A 4,926-nucleotide genomic window follows, 5' to 3' on the forward strand; every position below is an offset into this window, starting at 1 on the left:
CCTGGATAGGAGAGGACTGCATGTGGAATGGATGGGAGCTGATGGGGAGGAGGTGGAGACACAGCACAGGTACTCAAACCTTTTTGGCACCCAACCTTTACCACTGCTGATTGGGGCAGTTGCTGTTTTTCAGTAGTGGCTTAGTAGGGATCAGTTCTGGCAGACCCTCCTAAGGCACTGGGGCCTTAGGATAAAAAGGAAAGAAGAGCCCAATTGGATCAGGCCAGAGGACCATCTAGTCCAGTGGCCAACCAGAAGCCCACAAGCAGCACCTGAGTGCAATAGCTCTTACCCCCCTGCAATAGCCTTATTCTCCATGAATTTGTCTGCTCTTTTAAAGCCATCCAAGCTGATGCCCATCTCTTGTCGCCGCTGTCCGACAGTGCCAACTCCTGATGCCAGTCCTGGTATTCATTTCCCATTTTGTCTCAAAGCTCATTTGACTTTCAAATGACTTTCAAGACAAAGATCGAGAGGGCAGCTGAGCATGTGGGAAGAGAATGGCGAGTAACTGTTAGCTCTCCCTTCATTTACAGGTATAATGATATGCTATCTTGCATCTGCAATTAACCTAAGCTTTAAACTCTTATCGGGCAGAGGGGGCAAGAGAGGCTCTTCATCTACGGTGAACTGAGTCTGCCGTGAGCCAGGAAGTTGCTGCAAGGACAACTTTCGGACAGACACAGGAAATGGTAACGTTGCATTTCTAACCATGTCTATTCAAAAGCAGTTTGGTGGTTTTTAGTTTAGACAAAAGACAAGTAAGAGATGACATGATAAAAGCTTGTAAAATTTGCAGGGCATGGAGAAAATGAATAGAATTTTTTTTTATATAAAAAAATAAACCATTTTTTAAAAATATTTTTATTAAAGATTTCTTTACAAAAATATGTGCATTGTCTCTTTTTTCAAGTTGTGTTTTCTAAAGATCAGTTTCATTTGTTGTGAGTCATTAGTGTTACATACAGTGTTAGGTTAGGAAGAAAATGGGGAAAGAGGGGGAGGGGGCATGGAGAGTGGAGTGGGGTCAGGTGGTTATGCTTCAGTTCTTCTACTTAGTGTATGTGTGGGGTTTCATGTCAGTGTCATTTGTGTGGGTTCTCTTACTTTTCGCTTGTTGTATTTCCTTGGTGGTGAGAGAGGTTGCGGGGGTGGCATAGTTTGTGGTTGGTTGTCTTTGGCTGGCTGTAGTGAGATTTGATTTTGTGTGTGAGCGGGGCGTGTGTATTTGAATCAGGTTAGCCAGATTGATTTGTATGCTGTCAGCAGATTCTTGTTGTTGTCTTCTTGATAGAAAAGCTTTTCTCCCTCTCATAATAGCTCAGTTGGTTAGAATGCAGTACTTGTAACACCAAGGTTGCAGGTTTGATCCTCATATGGGACAGCTGCATATTTATGCATCGCAAAAGGTTGAATGAGATGATCCTCAGGGTTCCTTCAAACACTACAATTCTGTGAGAATTCGGGGACATCCAAGCTGAATGTTGGAAGGTTCCAGATGGATAAAAGAAAGCACTTCTTCACACAATGCTTAGCTAAACTATGGAACTTGCTCCCACAGGAGGCAGCGATGGCCACCAACCAAGATGGTATAAAAGAGGATTAGACAAATTCATGGCGGAGAAGGCTGTCAATAGCTACTAACCACAATGGCTATGTTCTGCCTCTATGGTCTGAGGCAGTGATGCTTCTGAGTACCAGTTACTGGAAAAACAGGAGGAGAGAATGCTATTGTGCTCAGGTCTTGCCTGAGGGTTTGCTAAAGCCATCTGGGTGGGCACTGTGAGAAGATGCTGGACTAGATGGCCCATTGGCCTAACCCAGCAGGCTCTCTTTATGTTCTTACATTTTTATGTCCTATTAAATCCAATGGACCTTACTCCCAGGTACATGGGGTTAGGATGGCAGCCCTTAAATCATATCCATGGAGCATAAAGAGCAACTGGGTGGACATGCTGAGTTTGCAGAGACTTTGAATACATTCTCCCTTTTTTATTTTAGCTGGACAAATGTTAAACTCTAGCAGCAGCAGCCCTGTAAAAAGGAAAGCTATTGAACAGGGAGAACAGGAAGACGCTGGCTTATCTGAAGCTGGGTATGAAATGTTATTTCAGGGCAGTGCTAGCAAATTCCTATTATATTTCTCCCCCTCCCTGTCAGCTAATCCTTGGAGATAGAATGATGAAGCTGCTGCACTGAAGGGAGACATCTCCAATTAGAGTTGGAAACAAGAAAAGGGCAAAAGGGGAGAAAGGAAAACAGGAAGATTATTTTGGAAGCAAGGTACTGAACCGTAGCTTATTAAATAGACTGTCATTTTTATCTATCCCATTAACACATTCAGCTGGGGATGGATCCGTCGGCCGGAGAGTCTTCTGGATCTCTTTGCCAAAAGGGTTCTGGTGCTTGGTTTTTACTTGCAGCAGTTCCTGGTTGCATCAGATCCTGCAGTTGTGAATTTTGCTTTCTCATGGTAACTGTCTGTCCTCATCTTCAGGGTTCACCCAAACAAAGCCCCATTGGTCTGGAGCGCCATGCGGTTATTTGATTTCTTGCTTTGATTCACAGAATCACAGAATTGGTGGGAGTCTAGTGGGACATGTAGGAGAAAATCCAGAGCATTCCCAGCTGATGTGAACTCAACCTTTGCTTGCAGAGCTCCAGCAAAGGTGAACCCACCAGCTTTCTGGGTAACTGATTTGATGAGTCATATCTCTTTAGCCTTACTCAGTTTCCCATCCTTTTCTTCCTCTATTAGTGGCTATCGTATTTTATCTTTTCAGTTAATTTAGGTAAAGGTAAAGGACCCCTGGATGATTAAGTCCAGTTAAAGGCGACTATGGGGTTGGGGTGCTCATCTCTGCTTCTGGTGCAATGGGACACCATGACAGAAACCAGAGTGCACGAAAACACAATTCACCTTCCCACCACAGTGGTACCTATCTACTTGCACTGGTGTGCTTTCGAACTGCTAGGTTGGCAGGAGCTGGGACAGAGCAACGGGAGCTTACCCTGTTGTGGGGATTCCAACTGCCAACCTTCTGATTGGCAAGCCCAAGAGGCTCAGTACACTTAAAATACTCTTACCCCCCATTTAACAGTCATGGCTTCCCCCAAAGAATCTTGGGAACTGTAATTGGTTAAGGGCATTGGAAATTCTAGCTCTCTGAGGGGATCCCCTAACAACCTCCCCCCCTCCCCCTCAGCAGCTGCAAATATCTGGGATCAGGCAGAAGGATTTCCAGGTCAATAGTGTTTGTCATTAGCATGGGGATTGTGTGGAAGATCAACTGTGTGTCAGCAAGTCAGGAGGTTAAAGAGCTACAAAGACGGTGTACAAGCAAATCAATATTGTGGCTTAATCAAGTGGCACTACAGAAGAAGCAGAATAGGTTAAAACTACACAAACATGGCTTTGTTTCCTGTCATTCCAATGAACAGTGTGCGCTTCAATACCCCCCTCCCAAAGAGACAGATACAGTTTTGAACCCAACCAGGCTTACTTTGCAGGAATCTGAAGGGGACAACAGTTTTTACATAATGTAAATCACAACATTTCCACATCAGTTTGATATGTGATATTTTGGGAAAAGCCCTCATAAAATTTTGTCAGCTTTTTAGTGTGCATTTCTCCTGAAATACACATTCTTGCAAGTAAATTTTCCGTAACATAATACATATTTGTATGTTATTTTCATTAATATATACATTCATCCATATATTTCTCCAATACTGTATATGCATTTTTGCCAATTTTGTGAGGTGGGGCGACGACACTGCAAAATTTCCAGAAGTGCAAATTTCAAAGGATAACTGTGTTTTGGTTTGCGTATTGTTTCAGGAGCTGCAAACTGGGCAGTTTCGCATGAAAAGGCGGACTGAGCCAAATTTTTGTTCCTCTCTGGGAGCAGGCATTGTCATTTCCTGAACTGCCAGCAGTAAACTGTTTACACCTATAGGCCTTCATGAATAATGAACAGTAGTGATTAACATTGCTCTTCTCTATGTTTTGCTCACAGGCTACACTGTTTTCCGGAGCCGTGGCGAATGAGAGTGCGACATGTCATTACAATACATTAACAGGGGTGATTGTTGGTCCCGATCTGCTTTCAACAAAGAGTTGGCCTTTAGTTACTTCCAGCAGGCGCTGGCAATTACTGAATTTTTAATACCCAAATTCCCAGATTTCACTTTAAATGGCATTTCGGGCCACGACAGTGCCGAAAATGGATTGCCATGCTGTAAATTCCTTGAGAGGAGAAATACTGTAAGAAAATGGGTCACTGTGGATATATATACTCAAATCAAAATACAGTGAAAGGTATAACCTGACTTTCAGGCAACTCTTGAAGATTTTTTTTTTTAATAAAAAATTCGGATTAGTTAGCTAACCACTTTAATTACTATTTGCATAGTTTTTGTTTTAACTATTGTACATCAGGCAGATATTTTATGATATGGCAGCAGAGAAATACGTTTAAAAATCTATCAATAAATAATAGCTTAGAGTAGACCCTAACTCATCTGGAAGTCGCTTTAGTTAGTATTTTCTCTTTGTTTTTCTCATCCTTGACTTACCTTGTTTGTCTTCCTCCCCTTACTCTTTTCCTTAAAATTAGATGTTAAAGCTCTTCCATTGGTTTTTTTTAAATAAATACATTTTACTAATATATTCAGTATTGTAAAATTTATATTTACGCTATTTCCCCCCTTTTGTATACCTGTGTCAGTGGTGTGCCTTTTTGTTTTGTTTTGTTGTCTTTTCCTTTTAAATGATGTATACCCACTGAATCAAAAATGAGCAATTAAATGACTTTTTTTAAAAAGAGAAAGATTAGACTTGAGCAACACCCACCCACAAATTGTTGGTCACAGGGGGAGCACTTCTGCACTTTACAGCACAAATATTCACATAGCCTTTTGAAA

The 4,926-nt window shown here is 41.9% G+C and overlaps 1 long non-coding RNA gene across 2 annotated transcripts; it reads left to right on the plus strand.

The window, feature by feature from the left end:
• The first annotated feature begins 340 nt into the window (after positions 1-340).
• Positions 341-4,630, plus strand: LOC310687248. 2 transcript variants are annotated; one of them, XR_014516330.1, is made up of 4 exons: positions 341-692; positions 2,161-2,283; positions 2,569-2,690; positions 4,020-4,630. It is a non-coding gene; the product is annotated as an uncharacterized lncRNA (long non-coding RNA). The 2 variants fall into 2 exon arrangements; XR_014516331.1 differs by having other exon boundaries at positions 2,569-2,669.
• The last annotated feature ends 296 nt before the right edge of the window (positions 4,631-4,926 follow it).

Source organism: Podarcis liolepis, assembly GCF_965112155.1.
Source record: "Podarcis liolepis genome assembly, chromosome: 10".
Lineage (NCBI taxonomy): Eukaryota > Metazoa > Chordata > Lepidosauria > Squamata > Lacertidae > Podarcis > Podarcis liolepis.